Below are 19561 nucleotides of genomic sequence, written 5' to 3' on the forward strand. Positions count from 1 at the left end.
GACGCTGACACTCAGTACCGCCTCTTGGAAACATGTCTGCTGTAATACAGGCCTCGTATTGCCATATGCCTTAATTTTTCTAAAAAGCCAAAAATCTTGGTGTAGATGTAAAATGTCCCTATTTTGAAGACATGTGAATCTAGTTACATGTTTCTAAGGGCAACATTTGCTCTATTGCCTTCTGGTTTGCAGCCACGTGTTTTGAAGTCCACGTTACTTCTTACCTGCCTAAATCTTGGCTGGAGAAAGAACGTCTGTGCCCTGTTGAAGAGAAGCTGTGTAGCATGAACTATGCTTCTCCTGAAACATACATGTATGTATTTTATATGTATAGGGGTGTGTGTGTGTGCATGCATGCACACGTGTGCGTACAGTTGACTCAAAAAGCGTGGATTTGAACTGCAAGGGTCCACTTATATATCTGAATTTTTTCTCCCCAAAATATAGTATCTATATTTTCATTTTATACATCCTTATTTTTTTAATTTTTTATTCAAGTTGATTTACAATATTGTGTTTCTAATGTACAGCAAGATAACTCAGTTATATAAATATATTTTTTTCATATTCTTTTACATTATGGTTTATTACAGGACACTGAATATTGTTCCTGGAATCAAGATTTCCAGAAGAAATGTCAAAACCTCAAATATGCAGATGATACCACCCTTATGACAGAAAGCTAAGAGGAACTAAAGAGCCTTTTGGTGAAAGTGAAAGAGCTGGCTTAAAACTCAACATTCAGAAAACTAAGATCACGGCATCCAATCCCATCACTTCATACCAAATAGATGTGGAAACAATGGAAACAATGACAGACTTTATTTTCTTGGGCTCCAAAATACCTGCAGATGGTGACTGCACCCATGAAATTAAAAGACACTTGCTCCTTAGAAGAAAAGCTATGACAAACCTAGACAGCATATTGAAAAGCAGAGACATCACTTTGCCAACAAAGATCCATCTAGTCAAAGCTATGGTTTCTCCAGAGGTCATATATGAGTGTGAGAGTTGGACCATAAAGAAAGCTAAGTACCAAAGAATTGATGCTTTTGAACTGTGGTGTTGGAGAAGACTCTTGAGAGTCCTTTGGACTTCAAGGAGATCAAACCAGTCAATTCTAAAGGAAATCAGTCTTGAATATTCCTTGGGAAGACTGAAGCTGAAACTCCAATACTTTGGCCACTTGATGCGAAGAACTGACTCATTGAAAAAGACCCTGATGCTGGGAAAGATTGAAGGTAAGAGGAGAAGGGGATGACAGAGGATGAGATGGTTGGATGGCATCACTGACTCCATGGACAACCTCCGGGAGTTGGTGATGGACAGGGAAGCCTGGCATGCTGCAGTCCATGGGGTCACAAAGAGTTAGACACAACTGAGTGACTGAACTGAACTGAACTGTGCTATATAGTAGGAACTTGTTGTTTATCTATTTTATATATAGCAGATGGCTAATCTTAAACTCCTAATTTGCCCTTCCACCACCCTCTTTGGTAATGATAAATCTGGTGTGTGTTTTTTTGGCCATTTTACATATCTTTAAATGTGGGGAAAGTTTGTTTTCAATTAGTGGTCACCGTATCTGGAATCAGATCTAGGATTTGAGTCCTGATTCTATCTAAACTGTTACAACTTTAGATGAGCCATTTACCAATTCCTTTGTTTTTCAAACAGAGATAGCAGTACTTGGGTTTTTGAGTGCATGGGGTTTCAGTACCCCTCACCCCCGTGTTATTCAAGGGTTAACTGTGTGTGTGTGTGTATATATATATGTATATATATATATATGTGTGTGTGTGTGTGTGTGTGTGTATTATGTAGCTAAATGTCAATATGTATGTATAAAATGCCAAGTGCTGATTTTATTTAAAGTACCATGTTAATTACATTGCAAACATCATCACAATATGCATCTAAAAGTGTTACTTTGAGGACTGTTACTCCCAAATTATAAGGAGAAAATTGAGACTCAAAGAACACATGACTTTCCTCAGTCAAAAAGTTGTTTTAAGTGGAGGCATGGGATTAGATCAAGACATGTTGGACACCAAGCCTCTGCTCCTGGCCACTGAACTGGACTTCCTCTCATGTGAAGGAGACATAAAGTAGCAGGGATACTGCTTGAGGTCTTGTTTTTTGTTTTTGTTTTGAGTCTTTTGAATAAGCTCATCTCATTCAAAACTCAACAATAAAAAGTGTGTGGTGGGAAGTCTTGCCCCTGTACTGTCCTGTCTCCTTCCAACCTTCCAACCCTCTCCACTATCCCTGTTCAAAAGCAAAAACTTTTAGTTAATTAATTAATATGGCCACATTGGGTCCCAGTTGCAGCATGCTGGATCTCCCTTGCATCATGTGAGATCTTTTGTCGTGGCACACAGACTCTCTCTAGTTGTGGCACATGGGCTCCAGAGCACATGGGCTCAGTAGTTGTGGCTGGAGGGCTTAGTCGCTATGCAGTATGTGCGATCTTATTTCCCTGACTGGGAATCGAACTCCTGTCCCCTGCATTGCAAGGCAGATTCTTAACCACTGGACCACCAGGGAAGTCCCCCAAAGCAAGAACGTTTATACTTTCTTATTATCATTGAAGAGTTTTCTTCAGTTCAGTTCAATTAAGTTGCTCAGTCACGTCCAACTCTTTGCAACCCCATGGACTGCAGCATGCCAGGCTTCCCTGTTCATCACCAACTCCCAGAGTCTACTTAGACTCATGTCCATTGAGTAAGTGATGCCATCCAACCATCTCATCCTCTGTCGTCCCCTTCTCCTCCTGCCTTCAATCTTTCCCACCATCAGGGTCTTTTCCAATGAGTCAGTTCTTCACATCAGGTGGCCAAAGTATTGGGAGTTTCAGCTTCAGCATCAGTCCTTCCAATGAATATTCAAGATTGATTTCCTTTAGGATTGACTGGTTGGATCTCCTTGCAGTCCAAGGGACTCTCAAGTCTTCTCCAATACCACAGTTCAAAAGCATCAATTCTTCAGTGCTCAGCTTTCTTTATAGTCTGGCTCTCACACCCATACATGACCTCTGGAAACACCATAGCTTTGACTAGATGGATCTTTGTTGGCAAAGTAATGTCTCTGCTTTATAATATGCTGTCTAGGTTTGTCATAGCTTTTCTTCCAAGAGCAAGTGTCTTAATTTCATGGCTACAGTTACCATCTGCAGTGATTTTGGATCCCCAACAATAAAGGCTGTCATTGTTTCCATTGTTTCCCCATCTCTTTGGCATGAAGTTATGAGATCAGATGCCATGATCTTAGTTTTCTGAATGTTGAATTTTAAGCCAGTTTTTTCACTCTCCTCTTTCACTTTCATCAAGAGGCTCTTTAGTTCTTCTTCGCTTTCTGCCATAAGGGTGGTATCATCTGCATATCTGAGGTTGTTGATATTTCTCCCTGCAATCTTGATTCCAGCTTGTGCTTCATCCAGCCTGGCATTTTGCATGATGTACTCTGCATATAAGTTAAACAAGCAGGGTGACAGTATATAGCCTTGATGTATTCCTCTCCCGATTTAGAACCAGTCTGTTCCAGACTGTGAGTAGATCTGTCCAGTTCTAACTGTTGCTTCTTGACCTGCATACAGAGTTTCCTGGCACAAATATATTTATCCCTCCTCCTTCTTTACAGAGGTGACATTATATACATTATAAAGCAACTTTTTAAAACAACATATCTTAGAAATATTTCCATGTCGGGATATAGGAAATGCCCTTGTCCTCTTTGACTGCAGCATCACATCACACTAAATGGATGTACCATAATACATTGAAACGTTCCATCTCCCATTTGATGGATGTTTCTGGGTACTATTTTGATCAAGGTACCTTACTGAATTCTTATTGCTTATAGTAATTTTTCTATTGATTGTTTTGAGTATTGGATTATAATATCAGTTCCAATTTTATACTCCTTATTTCCTTTCCTTGTATCATGTCATTGGCTATTAGAAGACCTGAGTTTTTAAAGGAATGGGGCTTAGATAAAGAAGATTGTCATTCCAGGTAGGAAGAACGTCAAAGACTAAATGATTTAAAACACCATGCTGGGAGAAGTAAGTAAGTAACAATAATACAAGGTAAGGTACAGAAGAACTTAAGGAAAAAGCATGCTGTAAGGGGATTTGACTGGACAAGGACGAGAGGTATTTGAAATGAGCGAAATGAAAAGATCAGGCAGTGAGTAGTAAGATGGTTCTATTGAAGGATAGTGAACCTGAGGCCAGAAGCTCCTAAGGGAACTATTGAATGATTCCAGGTGAAACATGATCAAGATGAACAGTGTCAGTGAGAAGAGAAAGTAGAGGATGAAAAGAACAATACTACTTAAAAGGTAAAGCTTGCAAGCCTGAGGCAGAGGCATGGAAGATAAGAATCTGGACAGATAGATGGTGTCCCTAAGTGAGATAAAGAATGCAGTGGAACTCGTTTTGGGAGAAGTTAGACTTTCAAAATGAACATCTTGAAGTGTACTTCACTAAACAAAGGAAAGGTATTATGTTACCCCAACTTTGAATTGCCTGACAGCCATGTTGGTCTCCTGTTTGGCAAATGGTAGAGCTTGGACCTAAACCCAGCTTTCTTAATGCCAAGATCAGCAAACGTGCCACTGTGCACAGTGCTTTCAAAATCAGCAGAGTGTGCAAACAACACAATTGAAAACATGCACAGCGTTGAAATGAGGCAGCAAACTTCAGGAGAGAACAGTGGAGGAGGCCGTGATAACTGGGCAGATGGGATCCCACAAGTAGCAGAACCCTAACAACTGGGGCTTTCACTCCCAAGTTTAGAGATTGCAAATGGAAAGTAAGAATTTTTTAAGGTTATGCACATAAGTTATCCCCCTATAGCACTTCTGTCTGAAAAGGAATTTACCACGAAACCTGAAAGGCCCTTGGGCATTTTTGCTGGCATGTGGAGGAAGCAGGGCCATGATTTTCCCAGTTCATTTCTCAGGGTTGTTTGCTAAGGGGAACCTTGAGGAATGAGATCAAGTGTCCCCGTGGGGCAAAGGGGAGGCTGTTCCCTGCTGGTTCTTTTTTTTTTTTTTTTTCCACTGCTGGTTCTTAAACAGCAGGTTTCCCAAGCTCAGGGTTCTCTTCTGTTGCACCACTCACTGCCCTTGCAGATGGCCATGCCAGGCCCCTCTGTTACCCCCAAGGGACTTGCCAGTGGCAAGAAGAGTCCATGCCAATATGGTAGTGGCCATGCTATGCCATGGGTAGTAAAGTCCCATCTCTGTGAAACACAAGTCAATGTCTTCCACTAGCATTCATGAAATACTTAGGCTAATTTGTTAGCTTAAAAATAGGATAAAATCAAATCCCCGATCATGACCATCTCCCCTCTGCCAATTTTTATTTCACATTGAAGTATAGTTGATTTACAATGTTACATTAGTTCAGGTGTACAGCAAAGTGATTCAGTGATATATATACATATGTTGATTCTTTTTTCCAATTCTTTTCCCATATAGGTCATTATGGAATACTGAGTAGAGTCCCCTGTACTACACAGTAGGTCCTTGTTGATTATCTGTTTTATATATGGTAGTGCGTATGTATGTGTCAATCCCCAACCCCCCACCTTCTCCCTTTGGTAATCACAAGTTTGTTTTCTATGTCTGTGAATCTGTTTCTGTTTTGTAAATAAGTTCATTTGTATGATTTTTTTAGATTCCACATATAAGTGATATCGTATGGTATTTGTCTTTCTTTTTTTGACTTACTTCATTTAGTTTGATAATGTCTAGGTCCATCCATATTGCTACAAATGGCATTTTTTTCCTTTTTACAGCTGAGTAATATTCCATTGTGTGTGTATATATGTGTGTGTATACACCCCATATTTTCTTTACCCAAATTAGCTTTTTAAAGCTAAGTTATTAGCTTAAAAACAGGATAAAATCAAATCCCAGACCCTGACCATCCCTGCCCCTTCCAATTTTGAGTCACAGCACTTAGTCTGCCCTCCTCAGCTCCTGGGAGCCCCCTTTGCAGCCAAGAGAAGGTCTTGTGGGAAAAGCAAGGTCAGGGAGCCCACGGACCTGGGCCCTTTTGTGCTTCAGCAAGGACCACCTGACCTCCTCTCCCCACCTCACTGTCTCCTCATGACGCGGGACTTGTCACAGCCCACGGCACCCTCATGACTCATGTTGACTCTGAATCAGAGAGTGGGTTTAGATTGTTCAGGGTATTTCTAAAAGCTCAGCATTGAATTTACACTCAACCATTTCTATAGTTCTCTGTCTAGTCTACTGATTGTGACCCCACCCTGACCTTTCCCCTCGTCACCTGCCTCAGTCCACAGCCCAGAATCAACAATCAACAAGAGCTGATACGAAGGAGAAAGCAGAGATCTGAGAGGAAATGCAGAACCAACTGGTGATAAATGTACAGCAATCCATTCACTGCTTTCTCATTGTTTTTAATAACACTTCTTCCATGATAAGTAATCCTTTGCTATGGCCTAAGACCCCACAGACCTGTCCCATAACCACAAGAGAAAGAGTAAATCAGAAATAAACCAGCTTATACCAGGCATGGTTTATCATTACATGGTGGTTCAGAAAAACCTCAGGCCTTGAACTTGAAGTAAGCTGATCCCAGATTGCCAGCATTTCCCAGAAATAAATAAAAGTCTTTTTTTGAGGATAATTAACACAAGCCTAGACTTAAAAATATTTCCATAAATTATTTTTTAAAATACAACTCCACCTCTCAATGAGTGCCAGGAACATGAGGAGACAAGGCCCTAAATAAGAACCAACAGACACAACAGACCACAATCCACAGGGAATCCAGCTATTAGAATCGTCAGACACAGACTGTACAACAATGTTCCAGCTTGGCTGATGTAATCTCAGTGCAGCGTAGACTTTCTCATAGAACCACTCACTTGTCTTCTCCTCTCCAGCCCTTCCCATCTTCTTCTAAGAGCTCCCTCCCTCATCTTATCTTTTCCAGAATCGTCCCTCTTTTCCCAGAGACATCTTCTCTTATTTTTCAATGTTCTCAGATTTTCTCAAAGTGGTTAAACATGCAGACTCTGGAAACAGCCTGCCTAAAATTCAGTCCTGGCTCCACAATTTACCCAGGGCAAGTTACTTAACCTTTAAATCTTGATTTCCCCATCTGTAATCTGCCTCATAAGGTTGTTATTAGGGTTAAATTAATTGATACAGGCAGTATATATAAAAGGGCATAGAGTTAGACAGTGCTCAGTAACACTTAGCTATTAAAAAAAACTCCAAATAGAACTTCTCTGACAGTCCAATGGTTAAGACTCTACACTTGCACTGCATAGAGCACAGGTTCCATCCTTGTTTGGGGAAGTTGGAGGTGTGGCCAAAAAAAAAAAAAAAAAAAGAAACAAGAAAACTCCAAACCACTAAGCTTTGTTGTTGTTCATTTGCTAAGTCATGTCCACCTCTTTGTGACCCCATGGATGGCAACACTCTAGGCTTCCCTGTCCTTCACTACCTCCTGGAGTTTGCTTAAATTCCTGTCCATTGAGTTGGTGATACTCTCCAACCGTCTCACAGGGTTATACAGTCAGGCACACAGCCAACTGCCTCCCTCTGCCTGGAGCTTCTGTTCCGGATTTCACTTTCCCCTGGGCTTCAGCTCCCATGACCACCAGCCCCAGGAATCCACCGCCTTCTAAAGCTGTGGCACAAGCTTGAACAAAACTCCACCCACCACACCCATCTCCTCAATACCACCGTCACATGTAGGGATTTCGGATGTCTTTCTTAATTTATAGAAACACAGAAAGAAAACCAAAGAGGAAGTATGGGATACATATAAACCTTCTGGCTTACAAGGTAGAGGTCTCTATTCCTATCACAACTCAGCTCCAGCACACCCAGTTTTGCCCCACTCTGCTCCCCACTCCAGTGTTTCTCACAGCTTCTAAAGGGGGATCCTGTCCCTGACCCTTCACTCTCTACCTCTCAGCTGGCCTCCCTCCATCTGGGAGAAACCATGTGCTCACCCGAAAGGCACCAATAGGCGCCTTGATTCTTCTGGAATTGAGGCTGAAGAATGAGTCTAATTGTTTCTCATAGAAATGACGTCACCCTCAGATGGGCCTCGGCTCCTTGGTGAGGAAGAGACCATCCCCACGATGGGCCAGATGTTACATGAGCACAGGTCAGGACTGGGATGTGTTTGCCCTCAGCTGCCCCCTCCCCCTGGCCAGTCCCCTGCCTTGTTCTGTGTCCTGGGGCCTGACCCCTCCTGGATGAATTTCCCAGGCTCCCCGTCAGTGAATGTCCCACTGGACTCGGTCATGGGAGGTGCTAGAGGGAGACTGGAGTGGGAGGAATTGAAACGCTAGAGGCTCCTCCTGCCCCCATTCTGAGGACGCTGTGGCAGCAGCTGCATCTCTTCTTTGTCAAACTTTCCCACAGGCCCACCTCTACCAGTTTCTGCAGGTCAAACTGGTCTCTGATGTCCAGTAAAGCAGCCTCTTCTCTTTGACCCTCCAAATCACAGATTTGGCCAAGAAGTGGCTTCCTGCTGTCGCTAATTTCTAAGTTGTCCCACTGTCCTCTATTTGGCTTTTCAACTTTTTCTATCACCTACATAAGTTACATGTATTAAATCCCACAGTTTCAAGTAGTCATGATGGTTTCTGCTTTTCTGGTAGGGTCTGGACTGAAATGAAGATCTTGATAACATAATCATGGCATTTATATAGGAAGAATTAAACATATATGATACCATGAATTGGGCATTCTGTTAAATCCTTTTATCTTAAAAGATCTTTGAAAAAATCTGCTACCCTTTCCTGATTTCTTTTTATTGCCAAACTTCTCAAAAGTGCCTGTTCACCACAATCACCAGCATCATCAGAGCTAGTTTAAAACCCAGGTGGCTCAATGGTAAAGAATTCACCTTCAGCCTGCCAAGCAGAAGATGCAGGTTCAATCCCTAGGTCAGGAAGATCCCCTGGAGAAGGAAATGGCAACCCACTCCAGTATGCTTGCCTTGGAAATCCCATGGACAGAGGAGCCCAGCGGGCTATAGTCTGTAAGGTCACAAAGAGTGGGACATGACTTAGCAACTAAACAGCAGCAAGAACAGTGCCCCAGGAGAATAGTGAACAGTACGGAGCATTGCACAAACCAGCTGTCTGCTTCCTTACCTGATGCACGAATGATGTAAGGGAAGAAGCCAAGCTTCATCTCCTCTCTTTTATGATTTTCAACTCATTATTCAATTTCCTGGCTTTGTACCTGTCCTCATCTTCTACCACTACTTTGAAGTAGATGACCAGGAAAGTCTTACATTGCACAGGTCAACTGACTTCCACAGCCCTGGGTTGCCCATGTTCCTTCTTCTACCGGTATTTCTCTTCTGCTTCCTCTACAATCTATTTTTCAGGGAGCTTCACATGTTATGGTTTCAGTTCTTAAATATATCAACATATTAAATCTCAAACTCATACTTCCAGCCTTGCTTGTCTTGTAGGCAGATGCTTGGAAGGCAAGGCTGAATGAGGACATGTTTCACAAGCCCTACCCATCGGTGGCCCAGCTGATGTAGATGATCAGGGTCTAGTTTTGTTCTGACAGGGCTTCCCCCATAGCTCAGTTGGGAAAGAATCTGCCTGCAATGCAGGAGACCCTTGTTTGATTCCTGGGTCAGGAAAATCTGCTGGAGAAGGGATAGGCTACCCACTCCAGTATTCTTGGGCTTTCCTGGTGGCTCACCTGGTAAAGAACCCATCTGCAATGTGGGAGACCTCGGTTTGATCTTTGGATTGGGAAGATCCCCTGGAGAAGGGAAAGGCTACCCACTCCAGTATTCTGGCCTGGAGAATTCCATGGACTGTATAGTCCATGGGGTCACAAAGAGTCGGACATGACTGAGTGACTTTCACTTTCACTTCAGTTTTCCTCTGTCATACCCTCATAAATACATAATGTCCATTTTGCCAAGCTGAAACACTTGAAGCCTTCTTTGGAGTTAATATGATGAGCAATATGGAATTGTTTTTGAGCAGGAACATCATGGGATTAATCTCCCTTTTTCTTTTTATCTCTGAATCTAAACTCCAGTACCTGGCTTTTCAACCCTGCCATTGACCAGCCCTGCCTCCTGTACAATGTCACGAACCTCCGTCCATAGTTCTTCAGGCACTCTGTCCATCAGATCTAATCCCTTGAATTTATTTCTCACTTCTACTGTATAATCATAAGGGATTGACTTAGGTCATACCTGAATGGTCTAGTGGTTTCCCTACTTTCTTCAATTTAAGTCTGAATTTGGCAATAAGAAGACCATGATCTGACCACATTCAGCTCCCAGTCTTGTTGTTTTTGCTGACTGTATAGAGCTTCTCCATCTTTGGCTGCAAAAAATATAATCAATCTGATTTCAGTATTGACCATCTGGTGATGTCCATGTATAGAGTCTTCTCTTGTGTTGTTGGAAGAGGGTGTTTGCTATGACCAGTGCGTTCTCTTAGAAAAACCTATTAGCCTTTGCCCTGCTTCATTCTGTACTTTAAGGCCAAATTTGCCTGTTACTCCAGGTATTTCTTAACTTCCTACTTTTGCATTCCAGTCCCCTATAATGAAAAGGACATCTTTTTTGTGTGTTAGTTTTAGAAGGTCTTGTAGGTCTTCATAGAACCGTTCAACTTCAGCTTCTTCAGCATTACTGGTTGGGGCATAGACTTGGATTACTGTGATATTGAATGGTTTGCCTTGGAAACAAACAGAGATCATTCTGTTGCTTTTGAGATTGCATCCAAGTACTGCATTTTGGACTCTTTTGTTGACTATGATGGCTACTCCATTTCTTCTAAGGGATTCTTGCCCACAGTAGTAGATATAATGGTCATCTGAGTTAAATTCACCCATTCCAGTCCATTTCAGTTCACTGATTCCTAAAATGTCAATGTTCACTCTTGCCATCTCCTGTTAGACCACTTCCAATTTGCCTTGATTCATGGACCTAACATTCCAGGTTCCTATGCAATATTCCTCTTTACAGCATCAGACTTTACTTCTATCACCAGTCATATCCACAACTGAGTGTTGTTTTTGCTTTGGTTTTGTGTCTTCATTCTTTCTGGAGTTATTTCTCCACTATCTCCAGGAGCATATTGGGCACCTACCGACCTGGGGAGTATATCTTTCAGTGTCCTACCTTTTTGCCTTTTCATACTGTTCATGAGGTTCTCAAGACAAGAATACTGAAGTGGTTTGCCATTCCCTTCTCCAATGGACCACGTTTTGTCAGAACTCTCCACCATGACGCGTCCATCTTGGGTGGCCCTACACAGCATGGCTCATAGTTTCATTGAGTTAGACAAGGCTGTGGTCCATGTGATTAGATTGGTTAGTTTTCTGTGATTGTGGTTTTCAGTCTGTCTGCCGCTGATGGAGAAGGATAAGAGACCCAAGAAAAAGAAATGTAAAAAGGCAAAATGGTTGCCTGAGGAGGCCTTACAAATAGCTGTGAAAATAAGAGAAGTGAAAGGCAAAGGAGAAAAGGAAATATAAACCCATTTGAATGCAGAGTTCCAAAGAATAACAAGGAGCAATAAGAAAGCCTTCCTCAGTGATCAATGCAAAGAAATAGAGGAAAAACAATAGAATGGAAAAACTAGTGATCTCTTCAAGAAAATTAGAGATACCTAGGGAATATTTCATGCAAAGATGGGCAAAATAAAGGACAGAAATGGTATGGACCTAACAGAAGCAGAAGATATTAAGAAGAGGTGGCAAGAATACACAGAAGAACTATACAAAAGAGATCTTCATGACCCAGATAATCATGATGGTGTGATCACTGACCTAGAGCCAGACATCCTGGAATGTGAAGTCAAGTGGGCCTTAGTCAAGTGGGTATCACTACAAACAAAGCTAGTGCAGGTGATGGAATTCCAGATGACCTATTTCAAATCCCGAAAGATGATGCTGTGAAAGTGCTGCACTCAATATGCCAGCAAATTTGGAAAACTCAGCAGTGGCCACGACACTAGAAAATGTCAGTTTTCATTCCAATCCCAAAGATAGGCAATGCCAAAGAATGCTCAAACTACCACACAATTGCACTCATCTCACACACTAGTAAAGTAATGCTCAAAATTCTCCAAGCCAGGCTTCAACAGTACATGAACTGGGAAGTTCCAGATGTTCAAGCTGGATTTAGAAAAGGCAGAGGAACAAGAGATCAAGTTGCCAACATCCACTGGCTCATCTAAAAAGCAAGAGAGTTCCAGAAAAACATCTATTTCTGCTTTCTTGACTATGCCAAAGCCTTTGACTGTGTGGATCACATCAAACTGTGGAAAATTCCTCAAGAGATGGGATTACCAGACTACCTGATCTGCCTCTTGAGAAATCTGTATGCAGGTCAGGAAGCAACAGTTAGAACTGGACATGGAACAACAGACTGGTTCCAAATAGGAAAAGGAGTACATCAAGGCTGTATATTGTCACCCTGCTTATTTAACTTATATGCAGAGTACATCATGAGAAATGCTGGGCTGGAGGAAACACAAGATGAAATCAAGATTGCTTGGAGAAATATCAGTAACCTCAGATATGCAGAAGACACCACACTTATGGCAGAAAGTAAAGAAGAACTAAAGAGCCTCTTGATGAAAGTGAAAAAGGAGGGTAAAAAAGCTGGCTTAAAACTCAACATTTAGAAAACTAAGGCCATGGCTTTTGGTCCCTTCACTTCATGGCAAATAGATGGGGAAACAGTGAAAACAGTGACAGATTTTATTTGTGGGGGCTCCAAAATCACTGCAGATGGTGACTGCAGCCATGATATTAAAATATGCTTGCTCCTTGGAAGAAAAGTTATGACCAACCTAGATAGCATATTAAGAAGCAGAGATATTACTTTGCCAACAAAGGTCCATCTAGTCAAAGCTATGGTTTCTCTAGAGATCATGTGTGGATGTGAGAGTTGGACTATAAAGAAAGCTGAGCGCTGAAGAATTGATGCTTTTGAACTGTGGTGTTAGAGAAGACTCTTGGACTGCAAGGAAAGAGAGTCCCTTGGACTGCAAGGAAATCCAATCAGGCCATCCTAAAGGAAATCAGGCCTGAATATTCATTGGAAGGACTGATGCTGAAGCTGAAATTCCAATACTTTGGCCACCTGATGAGAAGAACTGACTCATTGGAAAAGACCCTGATACTGGGAAAGATTGAAGGCAGGAAGAGAAGGAGACAACAGAGGATGAGATTGTTGGATGGCATCACCAATTCAATGGATATGCTTTTGAGGAAACTCTGAGAGTTGGTGATGGTAGGGAGGCCTGGCGTGCTAAAGTCCATGGGGTTGCAAAGAGTCAGACCCGTCTGAGGGACTGAACTAAACTGATTGACCAGCCCCACCTATCTCTTAGCCTCCTGTTGCAGCCTCTAAGGTCTAAACCTTCACCCTGATCAGGCTGGTTCTTTACTGATCACCTTCATAAGGAAGGCTCAGCCCAAGCCCCTCTCTCAGACTGAGAAATCACAAAGCAGAGAGATGTGAGAGAGTGGTGTCTAGGGTCAGACCGCATGGGTTCAAGTACTGATGCTGAACAAATTACTATGCTTCCCTGGTGGTTCAGATGATAAAGCATCTGCCTGCAATGTGGGAGACCTGGGTTCGATACCTGGGTCGGGAAGATCCCCTGGAGAAGGAAATAGCAACCCACTCCAGTACTCTTGCATGGAAAATTCAATGGACGGAGGATCCTAGTAGGCTACAGTCCATGGGGTCACAAAGAGTCGGACATGACTGAGTAACTTCACTAAATGTGTTTGGAAGAGGATTTATTGTGGTTAGTCAAGCTTCCAGATGAGGACTGAGCCCTGGTTGATACCTTGATGGCACCTTACAGAGGACCCAGCTGAGCCATCCTCTGATTTCTGACCCACTGTGGGGTAGTAAACATGTGTTGTTTTAAAGCCACTAGTTTGCAGTAATGTCTTGTGCAAGACATTGTATATGCTTAGATACCATCGGCCACCAAATGGAGAAAACATAATATCTGGATCTCAGGGTTGCTGTATGGAGTAAGTGATTGGTTTGTATAAAGTCCTTAGAACTTTCCTGGCACTTGGGTGACATGTGATTGGAAAATCAGGCATTGAGGAACTACATCACCTGTTTCTCTGCCCTAGCTTGGCTGTAGCACCATGTAGTCATCAAACAGGAAATGACTTTCTAATTTTAACCACTATTTTATATTTTATTCCGATGGCACAGAAGTGCAAATTGCTGCAAGTTTTAGGAAAAATTTGCTCTGCTAGCAGAAGGACTCTTTTTTCCTCCCTCCTCCCACCCAAATTCTATCCCATTCTTTAAGAGCCAACGTAAGTCCCATTTCCATGAAACTCTTTTCTGTTGCTTCACACTATACCAGACTCTCATTTCTGGACAGGTTTGTATGTCCATACCATACAGGTTAGCATTGAATTGTTTTTATGGGTCAGTATGTTCTGTTGGAGTCTCCAAGGGGGTCGCCTTAATAAATAGGTCTTCAGAACTTCCCTGGTGGTCCAGTGGTTAAAAATCACCTGCCAGTGCAAGGGACACAGGTTCAACCCCTAGTCTGGGAAGATTCCACATGCTGTGTAGCATGTGGCATGCTAAGCCCATGTGCCACAACTACTGAGGCCAGCGTGCCCTAGAGCCGTACTCTGCAACAGGAGAAGCCATCACAATAAAAAGCCCATGCAACTAGAGAGTAGCCCCCACTTGCAACAAAGACCCAATTCAGCCACAAATAAATAAGTAAATAAATATTTTTTAAAACTAGCTCTCCAGTTCTCAGACTGAATTCTAACAAATGGAGAGCTACACCAAATGGTTGGCTGGCAGAATCCGGTCAACACCTGTATTATTGACCAAGCTAAGTTGGAGGATGTACTGTAGAGTGAGAGTCCAGTGACTCTCTAATGTACCTGCATTAGAAAAGGTTGCCCCCAAGGTTATCCCACTCCAGCTGAGTCACTCCACTTCTCATGGAGAGAAGGGCATGAGTGGCCCTGGATATATTTCAGGAAAAGCCCTCCCCTTGCCAATCAAGAAGTGGAGAAAGGCCCACCCCTCTAGCACGACCTTCCCGTGTAAACCATAAACTCTTCAAGGGCCAGGCCTGGATCTTCTGATACATTTTCTGTAATATTGAGAAGGATGGGGTACTTAAGAACTGGGCAATAAGAATAATTCCAGGATCTGTTCTAATTTCTTTCCACATATGAGCTTAATCAATCCTTGCCACAATGCTGTGAAGCAGCTGGTATTAACACCCCTGTTTTCCTCAGAAAGCTAAGGCATAGAGCTGAACCCACGCTGACTGCAATATGTATGCGCATGGGTGCTCAATCCTGTCCAACTCTTTGGCCTGCAGCCCGCCAAGCTCCACTGTCCCTGTGATTTTCCAGGCAAGAATACTGGGGTGGGTTGCCATTTCCTCTGCCAGGGGATCTTCCCATCCCAGGGATTGAACCTGCATCTCCTGTGTCTCCTGCATTGAAGGCAGATTCTTTACCGCTCGAGCCGTTAGGGAAGCCCTGTCTGGCTTCAGAGTTCATGCTTTTAACCACTTGCTGACGCTGCCCTGATTGAATTGCAAAGGCACTACCGTTGGTAGATGTGGAGATTGAGAGAATTCAGGAGCTAGATGGGAACAACTTCATTAATGTCCAGCTAAGGGAAGTTCTGTAATGCCTAGCGCTAAGAACGAATTCTAAGAATTGGAGAGGATTCTATAGCACATGTCCTTTTCTCTAAACTGTCAGACACTACCAGAAATCCTGTGAAATGTTCAGTTCTGTACGACTATATGAACTTGGAAAGAAGTCTGTTCATTCATCCTGCTGAACAACTGAAACCATTTCTTTATGTAATACTAGTCAGCAATGCAAAAGTGTATTAAAGTGGTCACATATGACTGAGAAAGAAGATAGTTTCTGACTCTGTTTTGTTGCTCAGATGATTAAACTGCCATTTGTTTTATAATAGGTAAGGTTATCCTTTATTCCATTGTTTTATAGGATGGTGTGATAGTTAAAATCCTGTCCAAATATTGATTATATTTGACCCCATAGTTTTGCATTCTTTGTGTTTCCGTCTTTTCCGTCTGAATCCAAGTGAAAAATAGATGTCCTTCAGGCGTTTTGCCTATTTGCCACTAGAGGGCACTATCTAGTCTTTTATCTCTGAAAAAACAAGCCCTAATTAAGTGTTCGGCTTTGTTTCTGGCATGTGTCTCAAACGTGGAAGGAGGCCAGAAAAAGCTGTTTAACAATCTGTCTCAGATTTATTATCGGAAAATCATTTAAAGGAGGAGGGTGCCGCACTGAAGTTCTCTGTGCTTTAGATACATTAGCTCTGAATCCCACAACCGTCCTTCTATGGATGAGGAAATAGAAACTCAGGAAAGTCATGTAACTTCCCCAAGGACACACAAGTACAGAACAACGACTCAATTTAGGCTCTGAACCTAAATCAGGATTGAATTAAAAAGGAAAATTTCCATGATGCCACCGACTGATTTCCTGAACTGAGAAGAGGCCCAGGAAGTTTCATCTGCCCCCCACCCCCCACCCCACCCCCGCCCTGAAGTTCACTTTGATAATGAGAAGTTATAAGGAGTTGAAGATAAATGATAGCAGCAACTCTAAATGTGTTTATAGCTAACAGAGTCTGACAAAACAGCCATCTGGATGTACTAGACCCTTTCTTTTCAATTCCACAAAATCGAATTTGTCTCCACCCTACTTGCTCAAATGTAATTAATAGGACCATTTAAGGGGACAGATAAAACAAAGCAGTTTCTTTCATAAAGGAACCATGTTTTTGCCTTAGACCTGACCTTCTGCTAGCCTTCGTCAACTACTCTTTTTGGGTGATCAAGTGTAAACGCCTAGGAACCACTTCTAGTGGTGATATCTGTGGGCCTTGATAGTACGGTTTCTGCTATGAAGTGGTGCTGTAATGACTCCATTTTTCCACAAACACGGCTGCATTTGGCAGTGATGTGCATTAAATTTATCTCACACTAAGTAAGGACTTCATGGAAATTGATTGAGGTATGCACTTTATAATCCCTCATTTCCAGTATTGGCCTGAATCTACACCTGTTCACTAAGATCATAATGAGGTTAGAATTATTATAATGCCCTTGCATTTCCTGGCCTAGGTGCTCTTAATAAGGAGCTTATCTTGTTTTCTATGAGGAGATGGAAAATAAATTTTCAGTCCTGACAGAAACAATTATATATAAAAAAAGGTATCCAGAGTTATCCTGTATGAAACCCATCCTACCTGGAGATAAAACCACTTAAACCTTAATCTTCAAGGAAAGGAATAAAGAATACGCACTGTCAGTGACAGTTGTTATAAAAACAGGACCAAGAGTTAGTGTTTTTGTTCTGTAACCTTAGGCTATCAAGCCATTTCATATTAAGTCTGTGAATGTAACGTCATAGTGCTAAAAAAATCTGAAGAAAGAAAAGTACAAGGAAACTTTATTCCACACATACAGCATACACTCATTTCAGTTGAGTTAGACATCAGGCACTTTCAGTCTAGAAATGTCTTCGGCTGGGATCAGGTTTTTAATTCCCTCTTCTCTGAAATCTTGGAGCCACTGTTGTTCCCCAAATAAGCTTGTTGACGTAGATTTGGTTTTTTAATGACATTATTCTAATGATTAATAAGCTAGTTAATTCCACTAACCAAAAACCTCTGAAAGAGCAATAGCATCTAAAGATTTTATTATGGAAATAGAGTTCACATACAATACTGTTAGCTTCAGGTGTACTTCATAGTGATTTGACATTTGTATATATCACAAAATGTTTGCCATAATGTTTGATAAACCTCTGTCCCCATATAAAGTTATTACAATATTATTAACCATATTTCTTATGCTGTATACTATATCCTTGTGGCTTATTTATTTTATAACTGGAGATTTGTCCCTGTTAATGGCCTTCACTCTGGCAATCTAAAAACCAAAACAAAACGAGACTCACAGATACAGCGTCTAAGGACTCTAAGATTCATCTGTAGGAGCACAGCCTGCTGTGCCATTTTCTGTCACTATATTGGTGCAAGAACTAGGCTCAAGTGTGCACGTGAGGCAGACTCAATTACGGTCTATTTTGATCACTGGCATTCCGAGGCCTCAGGCCCCTCTCCTGGGCCTGAGATTCATTCTTTCTTATTCAAGGCGGCAACAATGTGTTTGAGAGAAGCACGTTCCAAATTATAGGGATCAGGTGACTCAAAATTTTCTTTCTGACGAAATTAGAATACAAACTAGCTCAGCAACTCCTGGGGAATTCTGCATCACTTTTAAAGCTTTAAGTTCAATTATCATAAGTGGAATGAGCTCGATATAAATAAAGAAATGTGATTTTAATTGCATCTTTTGTTTTGAAATGATTGCAGATTTACATGCAGTTGTAAAAAAGTTCTCCTGTACCCTTTTCCTGTTTACCTGCAGCGGTCCTGCTGGACTCTAGGACAGTCTTGACTCAGTCAAGAAATAGAGCTGAAAATAATTTGCTAGGAAAGTAATACCCTAGGAATGATACCTCCTTATGGAGGATCTGTCAGTGTATCAAGGATATTATGGGAGAAGAGAGTAGTAATTTCTCTTAGATATCATCCTTAAAACTCCAGTGCACTTGAGCATCTGCAATTATTTTAAATCACTTGGGAGAGGGAGATGATCTTGAGTGCGTCGAATTCTCATCTGCTCAACACCTTTATTTCTGCCCTTGCATAGCCACCCTCCACCCACTTCTGCCCTGCCTTGTGCCCAGGGTGGGGGCAGCCAGCAGGGAGCAGACTTGGCTGAGCTGCACCAATGGGCTCTTTGGACTGTCTGGCTCCCAGGTGGGTTTAGTGAAAACTCAGAGGGCAGGAGGACAGTAAAGCCAGTGTGTATTCCCTTGGCCCTGTCTAGCATCCTCGGCTCACTGTGTCCCTCTCGGGACCACAGCTCCTGACGGACAGCTTTCTCCACAGAGCTCCCCTCTCCAAGCGTGGCACGTCTTCCCTGCTCTCCCTGCTGCGGGTCTGGTGGTGGGCGCCCCCTCATTCCAGGCCACAACACTTCATGAAGTATTTTCTGTCTCTCCCCTGGAGTCTGCCGTTTGTTTCTATCCCCGAGACTCCAACTGTTAAGTTCAGCAACCACCACATTCTTCCTCTGTCTCTCCTCCTCCTTGCTTTGTAGACACTGGTCTCCTTGGTTTTTCTTCTCAGAGATTTGATGTAGAGGAAGTCGAGAATGAAACCCCAGGAAATCCCAGCATGTGAAAGAACAGTGGTAACAAAGATGCATGGTAGACTCCCAGACTCTCATTCTGATTTCTAGCTTGCAACACCTTTTTTGTGTTCCAGAAGCTTCTTTCTGGAGGCCCATGGAAGCCCCAAACTGAACACTTTATGGTGAATGCTGTGATGAGCGGCACAGAACCATCCAAAGGCCTTAAATCACCCAGCTGGTGAGAATACTGTTGGAAAACCACCTTCAGCTGTCTGACCTCTTCAGATAAGAAAACG

This window comes from Bubalus kerabau, chromosome 18 (genome assembly GCF_029407905.1).
Source record: "Bubalus kerabau isolate K-KA32 ecotype Philippines breed swamp buffalo chromosome 18, PCC_UOA_SB_1v2, whole genome shotgun sequence".
NCBI classification, from domain to species: Eukaryota; Metazoa; Chordata; class Mammalia; order Artiodactyla; family Bovidae; genus Bubalus; species Bubalus kerabau.